The sequence below is a fragment of the Canis aureus genome, chromosome 2 (genome assembly GCF_053574225.1).
Source record: "Canis aureus isolate CA01 chromosome 2, VMU_Caureus_v.1.0, whole genome shotgun sequence".
Classification (NCBI taxonomy): Eukaryota; Metazoa; Chordata; class Mammalia; order Carnivora; family Canidae; genus Canis; species Canis aureus.
Window position 1 is genome coordinate 12,415,505 of NC_135612.1, and position 19,810 is coordinate 12,435,314.

The 19,810-nt window shown below is 36.2% G+C and overlaps 1 protein-coding gene across 1 annotated transcript in view; it reads right to left on the bottom strand.

The window, feature by feature from the left end:
• LOC144292809 (uncharacterized) overlaps window positions 1-19,810 on the bottom strand; it is a 481,267-nt gene that overhangs the window by 38,479 nt on the left and 422,978 nt on the right. Inside the window, exon 6 of the mRNA XM_077863666.1 lies at window positions 15,499-15,632. The gene's annotated coding sequence lies outside the window, so the exon portion shown is untranslated. The remainder of the gene's footprint in view (window positions 1-15,498; window positions 15,633-19,810) is intronic.

Sequence of the window (19,810 nt, forward strand, 5' to 3'; positions counted from 1 at the left end):
GATTTTAAAATATATTTGCAAGGTTCCATTAGGAACCTAGTGTCAGTTCTACATGTTAATATCACTATCACGATACGGCTTTTTGCCAATAGTGTAAGGATGTTTTGTTTTACATCAAAGTAATGAGAATTCTATGGCTAGATCGTTATAATCATTATTTTTTTGATTATTTAAGAAGAAGAAAAAGAACACTGATTTTTTTTCTTAGGAGATGCCTGCAGCTCACTGCCCTTAACTGATGTCAAAGGTTAGATTAACTAGCCACCAAGAATTGCAGTAAAAATTACAGAATCTTATAATTTGCATAAGGAATATTGATGGAATGTCTTAAACTAATGTTCTTTTTCACCTCTGAAGAGCCTATCATCCATCTCCTCCTTCAGAGTGATGACGTTAACCAAAATGTGACCTAAAGAAAAATAAGGTTTGAAATAACTTGACTTTCACTAGAGAAAACAGACACTGGAAAATGCACCTAAAGGTGAAAGGTAGATCTCACCTGTATTAAACAAGAGGATAGTCACTCATTTATTTAATGAAATGTGTGAGCTCCATAGTTTGAAGGTTTAATTTCATATAATAACTTCAGAATTTTTCAAAGGAAAAATGTTGACTTTGGAAAATTCATGCGTAGAAAATAAATTCTGTAAATGGTCTCTGACAACTCTTCACTTTTGACAGAAGAAGTATGTCAGAAATAAAACATGAAAACTCAAATCCTACCATTTTAATAAGACAAATACTTTTTCTTCCAGCCCATGTATATGTATTTATTCTTTTACATAATCATGATATCATTGTTTTAAAAATGTTTATAATTATTATATAGTATTTAAAATTCAATTAAGTTCATATAACATTATATAACTACTTCTCAATGTTTAGACATTTATGATAACCTTATGGATAAAGTTGAGTTTTTCGTTTTCTAAAATGCCTTATACAATAATATTGTGTCCCAAAGAAAACCAGTAACCAGTAATAATTTTAATATTTTCTCATGAAAATCATGATTAACCCCCCCAAAAAAATCCATTAACACTTTGATTTACCTATGTTTAACTACAGACACTACCTCATGATGTACTTTTAACAAAGTTTTAAATTATCTTCTGTATGAATTACCCATATTTTCTCCCTTCCAACAGCAAAAATTGCCAAAATTTAACTATGGTTAAACAAGCACAGTATTTTATGTGAACCAGACTGTACTTCAAACACTGAAAGGCATTTATGCCTGAATAGCATGTACAAAATCACATCATGATTTAAGTATTCATATGCAGCATAAGGATCACAGTATGTATCCTTTTATTTCATGAAGTTATTTTTTCTGCCTATATTTCTTCATCTTCTCATTTAATAAACATGTGCTGAGTTCCTAACATGTGTTATGCATGGAGCTAAACCCATCTTTTTTGTGTCTCAGCGGATTATTCATTGCCCTCTGTCTCCTTTGCTCTGTGTGGTTAAGCAGCTGTATTTCTTTATTTCTAACTTAGATTCACTCAGTATCTGACTTTTAATAATGCTTTTCTATCTAACCTTTTGTCTATTTTCCTTCTTCATTCATCAGCTATTCTCTGTTAGCTACTTTTAACTTAAAGATGTGTCTGGTCTTTATTGAGTAGTTTTGTTGTTTCCTTTCTGTAGAGATACTCCTCTATTTTTTTTATACCTATGACAATATTTAGTATCAGGAAGAAAATAAACAAAATAATAAATGTAAAGTTGATACATGTTTTCCAAGTGTAAACATGCTTTGTGAACAAGCATGATGTAAAATGTAAAACATTACAAGATTACTTATATAGCTAGTTATATTTTATGTTGCTTATAATAAACTGAAATTTTAGGTTTCAATGATAATCACTATAATTGAATATTAATTTATTGATAAGTGATCCTTTACCATTATATTTTTCAAAATCAAGCAAAATTTCTTGGTAAGTTCACTGTGATCACTACACACTGCATACATATGGCATTGAATTTGAGCTCATTCAGAACATCGCCAAGACTGTGTCTTTTTGAGTTTAAAATCCCAACTTCTGGGGACGCCTGGGAGGTTCAGAGGTTAAGGACCTGCCTTCGGCCCAGGGCATGATCCTGGAGTCCCAGGATCGAGTCCCACATCGGGCTCCTTGCATGAAGGCTGCTTCTCCCTCTGCCTATGCCTCTGCCTCTCTCTGTCTCTCATGAATAAATAAATGAAAAATCTTTAAAAAAATAAGAATAAAATCTCAACTCTTAAAAATTTAAGGGTTTAGCCTTTCACAAAGATGGCACCGAAGATGAAGAAGGAAGCCCCTGCCCCTCCCAAAGCCGAAGCCAAAGCAAAGGCTTTGAAAGCTAAGAAAGCGGTGCTGAAAGGCGTGCACAGTCACACACAAAAAAGAAGATCCCTATGGCACCTACATTCTGACGACCCAAGACCCTGTGTCTCCAAAGGCAGCCCAGATATCCTGGAAAGAGCACCCCCAGGAGAAACAAGCTTCATCACTATGCCATCATCAAGCTCCCATGACTACTGAGCCAGCCATGAAGAAAATAGAAGACAATAACACATTTGTGTTCATTGTGGATGTCAAGGCCAATAAGCACCAGATCAAACAGGCTGTGAAGAAGCTCTATGACATTGATGTGGCCAAGGTCAACAACTTGATCAGGCATGATGGAGAGAAGAAAGCATATGTTCGACTGGCTCCTGACTATGATGCTTTGGATGTTGCCAACAAAATTGGGATCATCTAAAACTGAGTCCAGCTGGCTATAAATCCAAATATAAATTTTTTCAACATAAAAAAAGTTTCAGGGTTTAAAATATCACATTTAAGGCCATAAACATATGTTGGGAAAAAGCAAAAAAAAGCCCAGTCACCTCTCCTCTAGAAAAGGTAACATTTCACAGATTAAAGGAAAAAAAGGAAAAATAGAGGTGTGATGAATAATAGACAAAAAATTAGGGCACTGGAGAGGGACACATGGCCAGGAGAGAACACCTCACTTCTATCCAGTCCTGCACCATCAGATGATTTTGTCAAAGTTCAAAGAAAGCTACAACAGGACCCACAGCTCCGGGTGCCTGTGTGTGTACTTTTTATTGCTAGGAGCAAAGAGCCATACTGGTTTATTTATGGTGTTTTGTAGAAAGGACTTCCCAGGTTGCCGATCTCAGTCTCATTTGAACTATTCTGGACTACATGCCCTTTCAATGGCCCAGGACACTCATAACCCTCTTAGGTGGAAGTGAGGCCCAAGATATTGAGGAGAACAGCAGGACTATAGGAAGGACCTTCCTGGGACAAAGTGAACTGGGTTTCCCCAGAGCCAAGGCAGAGACAGAACAAGGACGCTGTTCTACTAGTACAGACATGTAGGTGGATAAAGAAAGAAAAACGAGGAAAAAAAAATGCTCTTTCCTTCTTTTAGGAGCCTTACACCTAGTTCTCTGCATTCTTCCTTTCTCTTATCTGTTTCCATTTTATACCCTTCCAGATGCTTAGCTAGCAGCATGCTATCAGAGTGGTCAAAAATAATCTCTTTTTTTTTCTCCCAATATTCTGAGGTCTGAGCACAAGATGAACAACATGAAAAAGGCCATATTATACCTTTAGATTCCTCGGGGTTACATTTTTGTCATATGCGTTTATCTACTGATGAGAATTAGAATTGAATACAACGCTATTTTTCAAGAGTGCTGCTGATGGCATTTTGTACTTATTAATATTTTTCACTCAAAGAGCTCAAGTGCTTCCTAAATAATCATTATCCCCCATTCAAATGCTCCTTGATAAAGTTGAAAATGACTTCAAGATTAGGCCATGTATTGTTTTATTTTGTTTGGGGACATGAAGAGCTTTACCTTCTAACGCAGAAGACCTTTTTACCACTCAGGCAGTACCTGAGTGAAAAGTACTGTGTAAGGAGCTGATAGTTTTATTTCAAGATCTAAAATTTGTATTGCTGAATAAAATATACATTTTATGTTTTCATCTTGCAAATCCTTAATGATTTGAGTCTTTACATAATATTTACATGGAAATGCTTTTAATTCCATATTTTTCTCAGTAATGCAGCAAAAATGTAATTACAGAAATTAGACTATTTCTCTACCCAAATGCTCAGCCATATCTCTTTGATGTCTCACACACACATACAAACACACACACACAGACTCATTCATTTGTTTTCAAAGAATCTATCATATTACATGCCACGCACTAGTTGAGGCCCTGTGGATACTGTGAACAAACCATACAAAATCCCTACTACTGCCACAGATCTCAAATATTTTTAAGTGAAAAATGGCTCATGAAGGTACATGACTATAATAAACAAGCAACAAATTGAGAATGGCAATAAAGGGAAAAATTCTGTATCAAAAATAGAATATACTTGTGCTTGTATTTAATGCTTTACATAATCATGGTCTTAATGGGATTTGAGAATCCATAGGAGGCAACTTACTCAAAAGGCAGAGCTAAATATTTACTTTGTGTAATAATGACTAGTATGCTCTACTCATTTTGATCATTTAATAGTTAAACATCAAATTTTCCCTAAAACCACGTATTTGCTTACTCTTTAATCTTCACCATAACCCTTTCCCTCCTTCCCCCCCATACACACTCTCACACACACACACACACACACACACACACGCACACACACACACAGCCACAGACTCCTGATCCTATCTTTTACCAGCTGTAGTTTTTTGTTCTGGGCCCCTATAGTTCCCATTGTTACACCCTTCCTCAGGCTCTTTAGAGGGCTTTGGATGCAACTACTCATTCTGAATTCTGGTACCATAGTTGTCAGCCTGTTCAAAGTCATGGGTCATTAGGCTGTGGATGGCTTTCATGAGCTACCATTAGCACTCTGGGGGGAGAAATGGCCAACTCTCTGGATTCCCAGCTTTGTGATACTAGGAGCAGAGGATGGGAAAGATTAAGGTAACAGGATGGGAAAGAAAAGGGAAGAGGATGGGAACAGTTCAGTGGTCCTAAATGCCTATCTAACCCATTCTAAGAACCAAAATGAATAAATACAAGTTTATCTTCAGATCTATTCATATAAATAATTTTGAACACTAAGTGAAGTGGCCTATGATTAAGGTTGCCTCCACACCTGTTTGAGAAACTCTGAAATTCCTTCAGTGCTGGGATCATAGGTCCCAATGCCCATGGGGCCAGACAGGAAATGTAAGTAAAAGACCAGGCTGGGATTAAGGCAGGAGCAAGTGGTGTTTATTGTAGGAAGTAGAGATTACATGAGTCCGTAAAGGACACAGCTGCTTCTCACTTCTTTCTGATTGTTTCTTTTCAAATAATGAAGGTCTGGTATTTCCAAACCTTCTTATTTTATAAGAAGGGTGCTGCAAACAGACAATCCAATTTGGACATGCATAACTACTTAGGCTTTTCTAGAGAGCAGTGGCTGTTGAAGAAGTCAGAGTGATAAAAGTTAACTTCTCACACCCAAGGCAATTGATTTTATGACCAAAATCTGCCACTGAGAGAATTTTTTAGCCAAACACTGAGTTGCAAACAAGTAAAAAAAAAAAAAAAAAGTCAATATGACATATTCTTTATAGAAGTTTCACCCTGGCCTTTCAAACACTCCAGTCATAGCCTTGTGAGAGGTTTACTTGAAGCAGAAAGGGCAAGATTCCTAAAGTAGAATGATGTGCCCTTTTGCTGGAATGACATAACTGTAAAAGCTCTTAAACCAATGGCTAGACAGAGGACAGATTGAAGACCAATCCGGGTGCCATCCCACAGGGACAAGGATACAGGTTCAAGTAGGAGTCATAATCACCTTTGTGACAGTTAGAAATGTATATGTGCAGCCAAAGCACATATCCTGCTTAGTACCTTTAATTGCACGACTGAAAGCTAATTCTAACATTCATTCAGCTTAAGTAAAAAGGCCAAAATATTATCAATAAAGATCCATTTGGGGGGGGTGGGGGGAAAGCCATAGAAGGCTTAGAACATCTGTCCCCAATGTGTGGCCCTCCTGGCAAATTACTAGCTTTGGCCGACTACACAAAGAATTAAAATTAAACTAATAAGCAGATATGTAGTTCTATATTAATTACCCTGAAAGTATCTTACATTACAGACATGTTACCAAGAAGATTCATATTTTTAGTGTAATATATCTTCATTTTAAAACAAAATAACTTTTTAAAAATATTATTTACCAAATAAAATATATATTCATTTGGCAAGCTGCTGTTTTGTGATCCTTGCTTTAGAGTTTAAATAATTTTTTTTCTTATTAGGGTTAGAACATGCTAAAGATATTTAATGAAATAGAATAAATAAGCTTTAGTATGAATATAAATACGAGATTTGTTCTATATAACGATATATATATGAGTGTGTCTGTGTATATATATATATATAAATGATAAGGGAATGGAGAGAAGGATATTCTAGTACAAAAAAAAAAAAAAAGGAAAAGGAGAGCAGAGAGAAGTCAAAGAGCACAATAATTAATTGGCTGCTTTTCCAATTCTGTAACTGGTTACCCACATACCCTCCTCTGTGTGGGCCATCGAGGGTTCTTCTTTGTGTAGGTGTACATCTTAGCATCTTAGCAGAAATACGTCGCACTGCATACCACTTCATGTCATATTTTATGTCTTTATTCTTGGTACTAAACTTGCTTTTCCAACATCTAATTGCAGTGTGTGTGTGGTTTTTTTTTTTTTTTTTTTTCCCAACCTTTTAAAAGGATTACTGAATCATGATCTTTGGAAGTTGTATATAAGTAGATGACTTTTAAATACTCCACAGATGATTATGAATCATACTAAAATAAAGTTTGAAAATTACTCCTCCATCTATTAATTGGATTAAACAATCAACATTGAACTTAGGTGGCTTAAAACACTATCCCACCACGTAGGACTCATTAAGAGAGAAAAATAAATATAAAAGACTGGAAAAAACAAGAAGGGTGGTTTCTGATATATAGGTTTCCCTTCACAGAGTCCAAATCTCATCTCTACCACTTGGGTGCCGTTCTTGCAACCCTCTTCCTTTACCATTTATTTTTCTGTTCTCTCTTAATTATTTCTTCCATCCTCATCCTAGATCAAACTTATTTTCTTAAGCTCTTGCTTACTCTAAGTTACTCTATTTTACCATTTCAATAACTCCTCATCTTACTACTTCTCTAGCAATTTTTAAAATGCAAATACCCCATTTTGCTATACTATAACTTGATTGTGGTGGTGGCTCCACAACTCTATGTCTATCCAAACTCCTAAAACTGCACATGCAAAAAAGGTGAATTTTACCATACATAAATTATATGTAAATAAATCTGTCTTCAAAAATAAAATTTAATTTTAAAAATCCTGTTTTCAGTTCCATTTGCTTCTCTCTGAATTTATGTTTAAGAGTGAGGAGCAGCAGAAAATAGTGGGTATAAATTCAGCAAGGCTTACTGAACTAGCATATTTGTCCTTTAATAAACCTTTACCAAGTTGAATAGTTATATATAAAAAATAAATCCAGGCATATAGCTTTTATTTTACACTGAAATTTAGCCTATGAACACAACCAGTGGAGTGTGGCCAAAGGGGTACAAATTGGGGAAGAAGTGGTAAGGACATCTTTCTACTATTTTACATTTTGAGATTCAAGTTTATCGTGGATTAAAAGGTAAGGACCATCTTTTTCTCACTGCCAACTCTAAGATGAGAAAAATTACTCCTTTTAAGGAAGGAAGGAATGGAGACCTTCTTTCCTAATAGGCAGTCTTCCCATAGGGTCTCATCAGTAGAGCTATTAGGTAGTCAAAGGATAATACAATTTAGTAAAGTTTTATAAATGTGTTTCCTCCGCAGAACTGTTTCATTAGATGCTTTTATCATCAGAATTATGAGAGCCCTGGAACTGTAGCAGAAATTATTCATCAGGTTGTGCAGCTCTTACAGAAGCCCAATCCCATAAATTGTCTTTAGTGTTCTATCTTGGCTGAGTTTTAATTACAATAGGTCATATTAATTTGATCAAGGCTTCTAAGTCCATGCAGATATAGAGCTAACCTTACCTTCCAGAAATATTGTTTTTAATCTTATTTGTTTTTATATACTCTTATAACAAATGGCTAATGAGATCTCTTAATATTGGAATTGTTTGTATTAGATATTGGGAAATTTGTTTTAAGGTACAATGATAAAACATTGCCACTTGCCATTTTATTTCCCTCAGTGTGAGTCAATATTTTAAATCCATATTGTGTGTTTATTTTGCTTACGCCCACATCTAATAGCACATCCTTGATATCCAGGTGGCACTGCCAACTGCTTCCATTTCCAGCAGCATGACATTCGTAAGAGAGAAGTGCTAATATTCCCACTGACACAGTAAAGTAAACATATTTCCTGTTTGATTTTTCTTCGTAATTGAAACTCTTCACTAGTCTAGGCTTCATAGTTAAATTTCAGATCGTCTGGGCTAACATAAACACAAGGAAATATCACTCACTGGCCAGATGGTGGCTTCACAAATTGGAAAAGTAGATAGTTCCCAGCATAACGTGATTTCCAAATCCTGGAAAGATATTCTTCCCTAAATCTGTTTCCTATTTATTAGATTCCTTTCCCCAGTTACCTGACTTCAAGAAACTTCACGTTGACAATTACTCAACTCTTCCAGACTCCTCGCATTTCATGCTTATAGATCCTCCAAAAATTTATATTCACATTTCAGATATTTATTCAAAAAGCTTCTAAAATGCATATACCCTCAGGGTGAAATACCAGCCACTGAAACCTCAGTAAACTTGATTTCAATAGAATACAGAGTAGAAGGAGAGAGAGAAATGAAACATTTTGCAGTATACAAAGAGTTGATTTTTATCCAGGATTTCAAGGCTCAGGGCAAACAGAAAGAAGTTCCATTTATCCCTTAACTCATTTGTAACATGAAGATTTCTATCCCTTTATTGAAACAAAGTTTTTTATAAGTAGACAACAGATGAAACCTGTATACTCAAGGGAGGAAGGCTGCTGGTAAAAGCCTGGAATGACAAAATTGGGAGATTGAGTTAAGGATTTAGAAAATTTTTATAGGATGGAGTATTATGTGGCATAAAGATCCAGAAACGCCAAACAAGTTAAAATTATTAAGACTGTGAATCATCCAATGAGATTCCTTTTCAGATAATTCAGGTATTGTATAACATTTTCAAAATCGTCCATAAAATTTTATGAATTAATTTTTTTTTTATGAATTAATTTTGATTTGAAATATCACTTACACATTTTTTCTTGTTTTCTTGGGATAGGCTAAAAGAATTTCATTGCATTTTCACTAGATAGTTCTTTCAGTGAGCTCTTTTAAAAGCAATTAAGAACTACCTATGATCTGAATAATCTATTTTTATCAGAAAAAAATAATATATGGGTAAGTTATCAGATAATGGGTTTTTAGTTCTCCATTAACAGCCATTTGCTAAGATTTCATGTTACTACTTTAGTGTCTATTTTTAGGATGTTGTTTAATGAATCAGGCTAAGTGGCAGCTCAATTTCACAATCTAGGTCATGTGATCACAGCTTTGCAGGAGATGACTGAGTATCTGATCCACCGAAAATTCCTTTGCCCCAATTGCCATATTAATTACACTGTATATAAATAGTTTCAGTTAGAAAGATCTGAGGCACAATTTTTATAATACTTAACAGTTTGTTTCTATCTGGTGTCATTACTAAATCAGCAAAATATCAGTCCCCCAACCAAAAATCTGGAAATTCTATTTGATTTACCTCTTTTATTTATCTTTTACATCCTAATAATTGCCAAATCAATATCCCATCATTGCTTTCTTCTCATATTCTATCACTAGTATATTTAGGAATGACTGTAGTCCTCCCTATATCAACTCAAAAGAAGTATTTTATGTATATATTCTTACAAATGATATATATCTATCTCCTACCATCCATTTCTATGTACTTTTGGACCCAAATTGAGTCACTCCATCACTCCACAGATTCAGCACTCTAGACATGCTGGAAGAGTTGTTATTCCCATCTCCCACCTCCCAAGCACTGAATGATTGTACATTTATGAAATTAAAAATTAATTCATTAAAATTCTGAGAGTGGAAGGAGGGACAATATTGGACTAGGATTAAAGATTAAGACACTTTTTAGGAAGAATGAAGAAAAAAAGTACCCATAGAAGAAAAATGCAGCCAAGGAAGGTTTTGTTTCATGTTGTTTTGTTCTGTTTTTGTTTGTTTTCCATGATGCAATGTTCTGGAGTTGATAAAGTAACAAGATAGAACAGGAGGGGAGGAGAACACAAAAGGAAGTGATTGATCAAAAGCTGTAATTGCACAAACAATTCAAATCAGTATCCCCAATAAGCGAAGAGGCTCTTTGTTCCTGGATTGTAGCCTACAGAGAATGAGTGATTGTCCTGGGAGAAGTTTGAGAGTCCCATGCCTGGAGGGCTGGGTCTATTTCAGTTACCTATTGCTACATGAGCAACATATCCTGAACTGTTTTCATACGTCAACTGTTTTCTCTGTCGTGAATATATGGGTTGTGACTCGCGGGAGCACAGTTCTGCTACCGCACAAGGGTTACTCACCAACTGCCATTGGCTGGTGGCTCTGCTAGGCTAGATGGGCCAAAAAAGCCTCGCTCACATTACTGAGGTCTTGGGGCTTCTCAGGGCTAGTTTTAGTCTGGGCTTCTGCACAGAATGGCAGTTCCAGGACATTGAGTATTCATATGGGGCCACTAGCTTCCAAGGAGTGAAGACAAGAACTTCAGACTTTAAGGCCAAGACTGGGAAGTTTTATAAAGTCACTTCTCCTGTATTCTACTGGTCAGGCAGCAAGTAGAGACAGCTTCCAGTAGAGAAAAAATAGAGTCCATGATTAATGAGATCAAAGAAAAGTCACATTGCAAACTAGCATGTGGGATAAGAATCGTTGCTACCAATTTGGAAACAATTTCTATCCTCTACAACAATTCCTTCCCTCAGGCAAAATCCATTACTCCTCTAACCCAAATTTTATTCTATTACAGAATCAGGCCAGGCTTGAGAACCAGGATTTCTTTATCGAAATTGGGTCCAGCCAACAATGAGTTTCTCCAAGTGCAGTTCTTTGAGTATAACAGCTTAGCTCCAGAAATACATAAATAAAAAGAGTGTATCCCACCATCTCTACCCAACATATAATGCCAAAACAGAGTAGCTTCTTATTTGGAAAAAGGGGAAAATAGGAGGCACATAGCTGTAACTACTCCATAGCAATTTTGAAATCCACTGAGTATATGTATCCAATTACTGCTGCTGATGGGACAAGGACTTGTATTGATTACAATTCATTTCTGCTCTCAGGGAGTGGTTCTCCTCAGAGCTTGGCTCTACCCTCTGCTTTATGTTCCTTAAGACACTGTCCATGTTTTCAGTTAAGTGTTTTCTTTTCTTGTTTCCTGACTGTAGAAGTTTAGGGGCCAGAGACCTCTAATTTTAAATTCTTTTGTTCCTCCCAGTCCAAATAACATAATTCCTATAGAAGAAAAACACTTTTTCAAATTATAATGTCATCCCAACAGACAATAATCACATCCACAATTACCCTGAAGACATATTCCCCCTACACTATGGATTGAGAATCAAGATATTATAAGACAAATCACTTAAGAATCTTAGAAACCCTTTTGTCAAGCTGAGAGATCCAAGCACTACCATTTCAAATTTTCTGAGGTCCTAAAACAGTGTCTTCTAGAAAGACCTTGACTTGGTATTGAACCCAAAGCCATGTTTTACTGGCAAATACCTGAATCTCCTTAGCTGTTTCCATGTCCTACTTTGAGGATATCATTTCAGCTGGAGAAGGTAGGAAAGACAACAGCTTTTATTTTCACTTGTCAAGTCCTAGGTTAGAAATAGTTCCTCTAAATTCTGATTGAGGGATCCCTGGGTGGCGCAGCGGTTTGGCGCCTGCCTTTGGCCCAGGGCGCGATCCTGGAGACCCAGGATCGAATCCCACATCGGGCTCCCGGTGCATGGAGCCTGCTTCTCCCTCTGTCTGTGTCTCTGCCTCTCTCTCTCTCCCTGTAATTATCATAAATAAATAAAAATTAAAAAAAAATTTAAATTCTGATTGAAAGATTAAATAGCTTTTTTTTTGTTGATCTCTCTCACCTTGCTTTAAAATAGACACTTAAAGCCTATTAGAATTTTCAGTATTTTGTCCGGAAAACCCCATAGTGGGTTCCCTGGGTGGCTTAGTGGTTTAGCACCTGCCTTTGGCCCAGGGCATGATCCTGGAGTCCCACATCAGGATCCCTGCATGGAGCCTGCTTCTCCATCTGCCTGTGTCTCTGCCTGTGTGTGTGTGCGTGTGTGTGTGTGTGTGTGTGTGTGTCATGAATAAATAAATAAAATATTTTAAAAAAAAAAGGAAAACCCCATAGCCAGATCAACCAGTTAATTACATATGTTCGTATCTTTCAGGATATCATAGGTACAGTGTTGCTAAGTATTTCCCAATACATCAAACAGGCTGAATTTTCTCCAGCCTCCAATAACAATTTCCTCATTGACTTTCTGTTCTCCACAATAGGTTCCTTTCCTTCTTGTAGGCCTTCACCAGTATTTGGTCACTAGCCAATGACTCATATTTATAGTTTTTGTTAGTGCACAAGACACTGATTTCTGTTTCATTTGATCACCTGTATGTGACTGACTGAAATTCCCAGCTGCTGTACTCTGACACCACAATGGTATTTGCACAAAGGCTATGCCTCATGTAGGCTGTTCATAGCTGATAACTGAGTGTAGCAGGGATGCTGAGACAGGTCTATCTATCCGGTAACAAATGCACCCAAAATTCAGTAGTTTAAAGTAAATACCATTTATTTTTCTCATGATTTTTTGGATCAAGTTTTCGAGCAGAGCTTGGTCAGGTAGTACTTCTGTTCTATGCAGTATTGGCTGGGGTCAACCTCTCAGCTGTAATTTTTTGGTATCTGGATTGGGCAAGAAAACCCAAAAATACTTTGTTCATGTGTTTTGTACCACTGTGCTTTTCCATGTGACTTTTTTTCTTTATGTGGCAAAAGTGGGCTTCTTTATAGTCATCTCAGGTCATTCAGACTTCTGATGTGTCATCTCATTTCCAAAAGACAAAATTACAAGAAGTGAAGGAAGACATTGTAGATCTAAGACTCAATGGCAAAAGTTATACGCAGTAACTTCTGGTACATTCTATTGGCCAAAACAGCTCACAAACCCACAAAGACTGCTGCAGAAGACAGTTAAATCCCACATTTGAGGGGCACCTGGGTGGCTCAGTCATTGAAGTGTCTGCTTTGGTTCAGGTCATGATCCCAAGGTCCTGGGATCGAGCCCAGCATCAGGCCCCTTGATCTGTAGGGAGTCTGCCTCTCCCCCAGCTCATGCTGTCTCCTGCTCTCACTCTCTCTCAAATAAATAAAATCTTTTTTAAAAATTCTACATTTGATGTAAGCATGTGTAGCAACCATGAAAATACAACACTTGGATCTTCTGCTACAGGGAAGGTCATTGACATCTCCTGTTGTTGAACTTTGAAGGCACCACTATCTACATGCAAAGGTCAGAATTCCTATCAACTATTTCCAGCCAAAAATTGAGAGTGGCATGGACACTGAGGAAAGCCCATCCTTTAAGATGTGGGAATCCTTTGACAGCAGACTTTTAGCCTGAGAACTCCCCTAGAGCCTGACTAGCAGTTGGCCTCCTAAGTCAAGTTGCATCCTGCAGTTGCAGAATAGTTAATATTTTTTCTGTTTCTCAGTAATATACTGGTTAGTTAGTATACATTCCTTATATTGGAAGGATGATATAAGTTCTTTATTTAGCTATAAAAGAATTTAACTAGAAAAATGGAAAAGGAATAATTATTTTAAAAAAATGATTTTATTTATTTATTCATGAGAGACGGGGGGTGGGGGGGCAGAGACACAGGCAGAGGGAGAAGCAGGCTCCATGCAGGGAGCCTGGAGTCGATCCTGGGTCTCCAGGATCACGCCCTAGGCCAAACAGACGCTCCACTGCTGAGCCACCCAGGGATCCCAAGAAGGAATAATTCTAAGTCCAAAACAGGGCAGTGCTATTATTTTGTATGGTTTGGAGTCGTATTTCATGAAAGCTTTCTCTAAGTGTGCATTAGAAAATGATGGACATAACATGAGGAGATCAGAGGATGACTAGCAGTGGAGCTGGAAGGTGCTTGAATTTTGTTATCTTCTCTCTCAAATCTGAAAAAGCGTCTCCTGACAGACTATTGGAACAGGCAAAATGAGAAAGAAATAACCTGTTGTCTTTATAGGAATGCACAAATCACTTTTATAACTTAAGTTGAAGGTAATAGCCATCAAGAATAAATGAAAAAAAAAAAGATCAGCTGGACTTGGCCCAAGTTTGGGAATGTTCTTTCTTTGCCATAATCCAGCAATAGTGGTGATCAGCTTCACCTTCTTGGCTCTTAGTGTCGTCACCAATCCATACGGGGGCAGAGCCAGATGATCTCCCGGGTTCTAGTCAGTTTTACAGCTTAAAAATGCTACTACAACTCCAGTTGGATGGATAATTTTCCTTTCTTATTTCATGTAGATGCCATTCAAGGGCAATCTATTCAATTAATAGATATGAAATCAGAAGAGTACTTCTAGCAATTACATTGCACTAGCTAGCTATATTCTCTATAGCCTCAATTCAAATTCCAATGTTTATGAACAGAGTACTCTTTTTTGTGCACTTAAATATAAGAGGAAAACAGATGTAGTAGGAGAAAGCATCTTGATAATCATAAAAGCTATTTTATTGCCCTACCTAGCATATATATTAACATGTATACATTCGTCTCAATATGCAACAATCAATTTATGGATAAATGTGCTATATGTAGTACCAAATATTTTTAAATGGTATGTTTTAATATTGATACATCTTATTGTTTTTCTATTACTCACTTATAATTTTGGATGGAAAAGGATTTGGACAACATCCAACATTTTAATTGATATACATACCAGAGTTCTGTCTACAGGGATGATTTCATTTATGGAAAGAGAGAGAAGGGAAGAAAAGAGAAGACTGCAATGCCTCAAGCAGGGCTACACAATCTTTATTCCCACATGATTTCAACAAATACTAAGTGCTGTGCCTTGTTATTCAATAGAAAAATTTCTTCACAATTACTGATCTTCTAATTTTACCTTGAAAGTGTGCGTAAATGAAAGAAACAAGGGTGGTATTGACAGGACTAACTCAAAACCATGCATTTTTTAAAATATTGGATACATTTGAAAGAAAAGTAGAAAGGTCTTGAAAATTTGTTTCTGCATCTAAGGTTTTGTGCAAAAGAACACATGTGAAAATAGGGCTATGATTCCAAGTTGTGGTTGAACATCCAGGATTTCATAGGATTATTAAATGTACCACAGTATCTATTAAGCACTGACCTTTGCCACAGAAACTTGGCATGAACTCTTCTCTTCAGGAAACAGATACAGCCAGAGAGCCTCTGGTTTCTGTTAGATTTATGCAGAATACTGAGCTGATCAAGCCGTGTTTATGGTAGTGGTCCAAATATAGACTGTGGAAAAACATGATAAATTATCCTTAAAAGGGAAATGTTGAGTGATATTAAGTCTTCTAAAATTTTTTTTTTATTTTTTTTTATTTTTTTTTAATTTTTTTATTTATTTATGATAGTCACAGAGAGAGAGAGAGAGAGAGAGAGAGAGAGGCAGAGACACAGGCAGAGGGAGAAGCAGGCTCCATGCACTGGGAGCCCGATGTGGGATTCGATCCCGGGTCTCCAGGATCGCGCCCTGGGCCGAAGGCAGGCGCCAAACCGCTGCGCCACCTAGGGATCCCAAGTCTTCTAAAATTTTAATTTCAATTAAATAATTTTTAATGAATTTCCTGGTGATTAAGCAGGTTTTTTTTTTCCTTTACCCCAGTATTCTAAGAAAACCAGGAAAATCCCATAATGATAAAGGAAATACCAAATATATCATAAAGAAAGACATGTGCTCTGGATGAGATTTTATATATGGTGTCATTTTCCTGCTTTAAATTCTTCAATAGTTAACTTGGCATTAATCCAGTACTTATTATGCCAGGCACTGGTTTCATGGGAGATATATATATAATCATTCTATTCTCACAAGCACCATATGAAGTAGCCAGTTTATTCTTAACATTTTTAAAATATAAGGATAGTGAGGCACAGAGAGGTAAATACCTTCTTACTACTAGTCATACATGCTCCCAAAGATTTTACCAGGGATGCCTGGCCTAACACATGAGACCTGCCCTGATGTAGTCCTTAGTCTCCTTGGGAGCAAGCCTCTCTTCTCAAATCTTGCATGTCACCCACATAATCTACTTTGATCCTTGAACAAGTGATACCCTCTCAAGTTCGTCACTATATTTTTCTCCTCCTTGGTCTTAATTAACTTTGAAAATTGATACTTTTCTGCCAGAAATTCCCTTTCTTGATCCCTTTTTTTTCTTGGATCCTCTTCCCATATCCTCCCAGAAAGACCTTTATAACCCCCTTGGGGGTTATTTCTGTCACTGAATCTAACTATAAATTATGTATTTACTTATCTCTTTTTAGGTAAAAAAAAAAAAAAAAAAAAAGTGCCATCTTCTCTATACCAGCTTCCATAATTCCTCAATTGCACTATACTACTGATTACTAAATTCACCTTAAATTCAACTCCAGCTTTAAGGATAAAAAAGAAACATTACATAACAGGAGCATGTCAATTGTAATGCGAGCATCTTCAGAAACAAAAATGTGTATTAAACATACTCCAAAAGAGGGATCACATTACATTGCAAGTATATAGTACCTGTTTGACAACATTTCTCAAATGACTAAATGAAAATGGAGAAAAATAAATTATTTCTGCCTTCATCTTGAAATAATTATATTTTTAGTTATAATAATATTGAATAATTCTATCATGGGAAATAACACCAGATGGATTTATTCATTTCATATAAATAAATTTATATAGAGAAGTTCTCAATTAACAGATTGATAATAGTTATATTATTGCCTCCTTATTGCCCTGAAATATAACAGAAGAAGATTAATGGTCTAAAATTTAGAAAAATGAAGAAAGTATTTAGAAAAAAGATCTAGGAAAAAAGAACACTAATTTTCTTGAGCGAGAGATAAATGATTTTGTTAGGTCCTAAGTGGAAAAAAAAAAAAAAAAAAAAAAAAAAAGCTTTAATTGTTATCTTCCAAGCACCTAGATGTCAAAAGAAAAGATTAGAGTACAGAATAAAGTTTAAAATTAAGATTTCAGAAAGCAAAGTTTATCTTAGTGATTCCTAGTTTTCATTTATTATGAGGCTATATGTGACTTATGGGAATGTTGTAGAGGAAATTGGTTCTTGATTGTACTAACAAGCCTACTTATAGAATTTGGCATGTTTAAATGTTTCAGTATCTTTTTTTTTTTCAGATTTTATTTATTTATTCATGAGAGAGATACAGAAAGAGGATGAGAAGTAGGCAGAGGGAGATGCAGGCTTCCTGCAGGTAGCCCGATGTGGGACTTTATCCTGGGATCACGCCCTCGGCTGAAGGGAGGTGCTCAACCACTGAGCCATCCAGGTGTCCCAATGTTTTAGTATTTAAGGTAAGTGTCAACTTCTTAGGAGTAAAAATAAGTGTACCGAAGACCTCCATGTACTATGGTAATATACCTCAAAAAAGGAGGGGTACCAGGGCAAGACAATATTTGATAGTTATCCATAATAATAAATCCTCACCAATATGCTACATCAATTAGGTTGGCTTAACGGAGTCATTTTCATCTAGCTTCTGAGAATGAAGCGATATTGGCAATAACTAGGATGATTCATAACTACAATAACACATTTCACAAACATCCTCAGGAGCTTGAGTCGCATTATATAAGATAATCACTATTACCATGCAAACCAAGAGTCCTTCATAACACAAAGATAGACTGCAAAAGGAAGCAAAATTATTCAATACCCTCCTGGTTCACTATATAATTGTTTATAAATATCACTTCAGCTGTTTAATTAATCATGGCTTTAGTTCTAAGATGAGTCTTTCACTTTTTAATCTCAAATTAAGAAATCTTTCCATTATCTTTTATTCTTTTCTAAAATATCCCTTTAAAATGTCCTTCCCACTGGTTTAAAACTATGACTTTTTATGTTTATTGAATTTATGGGCCTTAAATGTCTGAAAATATGTCTGTACCTTATCTAAGAATTTCCCACATAAATATTAACATATTTCCATTTTAAATTGTTTTGTAGAACCCAATGATATGATTAAACTCATCTTAGGTGTAGGGGGAAAAAAACTCTGCTCAATGCATCAAATACATACTCATGTTCTGTTCAAACTATTTAAATGGTTGTGTATTTTAAAACATTTGGAGTCAGAGAGAACTGTAATGAACTTACTTTTTTCCTGTTTTCCTGAATCTAGGAACCTAAGGAATTTTTATTTAAGAAGAATAAAACTGAAACCAATCAGATCAAATGGGTATTTCTATATAATTTCTTCATTTTCAAAGCTTTTTTCAATTTAAAAAAATATAGTGGAAGCATAACACATATTACTAAACAAATCAAACCTATAAATCAAAGGACCTATTTAGGTTGTGAAATGGTTGGGGTAGAACCAAAGACAACGTAGTAATAATATTAATTCCTATATGTAAGTTCTCTGCATAATATTCTATTTACCCTTCTAGGTCCATCAAGCACTGTATCCTTCAGGGTAATCCACATAGGCTACATCAGCTTCCTTTAACCTCTGGCTTTCAGTTGGATTAGACCGATGAGAGGCAATAGCAGGAGAACAGAGCCTAAAGAGAATATGTGATGGTCTGAATAATGGCCCCTCAAAGACATCCATGCTCAAATCCTCAAAACCTGTGGATATATTACTATATACGGAAAAAATAAATTAAGAATTTCTGAAATCGGGATATTATTCTGAATTATCCAAGGCGAGCCAATGTTATCACAAGGTTTTTTAAAGAGGGAGGCATGAGGGTCAGAATCAGAAAGACAGCAAGATGAGGCAGGGAATGGTGAGGGGTGGAGAGCAGCGCAAGTGCAATGTGATGACAAGGGCAGAAATCAGAGTTGGAAAGAGATTTGAAGATGCTACCCACCCACTGGCTTTGAAGATGTAAGGGGCCATGAGCCAAGGAATGTAGGTGTCCCATGGACACTGTGAGAAGGAAACAGATTGACCCCTGAAGTCTCCAGAAAGAACGCAGCTTTGGTAATGCCTTAATTTTAACCCAGTAAGACCCATGTACAATCTCTGACTTACAGGACTATACTGTAATAAATTCATATTGTCATTAGTGTTGAAGATTATGGAGATTTGTTACAGCAACAATAGGAAATGAATACATATAGCCAGCACAGGGTGTTTCTTTCTTTTGCTACCTCCTTCCAAGTTTGCCATCAGCAGAAAGACCTATTTTATGGAAAGTCACAGCTCCTGTCAAATGGACCTCTCTGTACCGCTAGTTTTTCTGGAATCTAGCAATAACTCTATCCCTTTTCCTTCAGGCCTCAGGGCCATCCTGCACATCACTTGTTGGTTTCTTTAAATGCCACCCAAACCTAGGTAGGAAAGTAAATTGTCTAATCCCTCTGTTGCAGAGTGTGATATATTTCCTGTTGAGATGCTAAAATCCTGAAATATGCAACTGGGTCTTGAACAGGGACTTGACTCAGCTATCT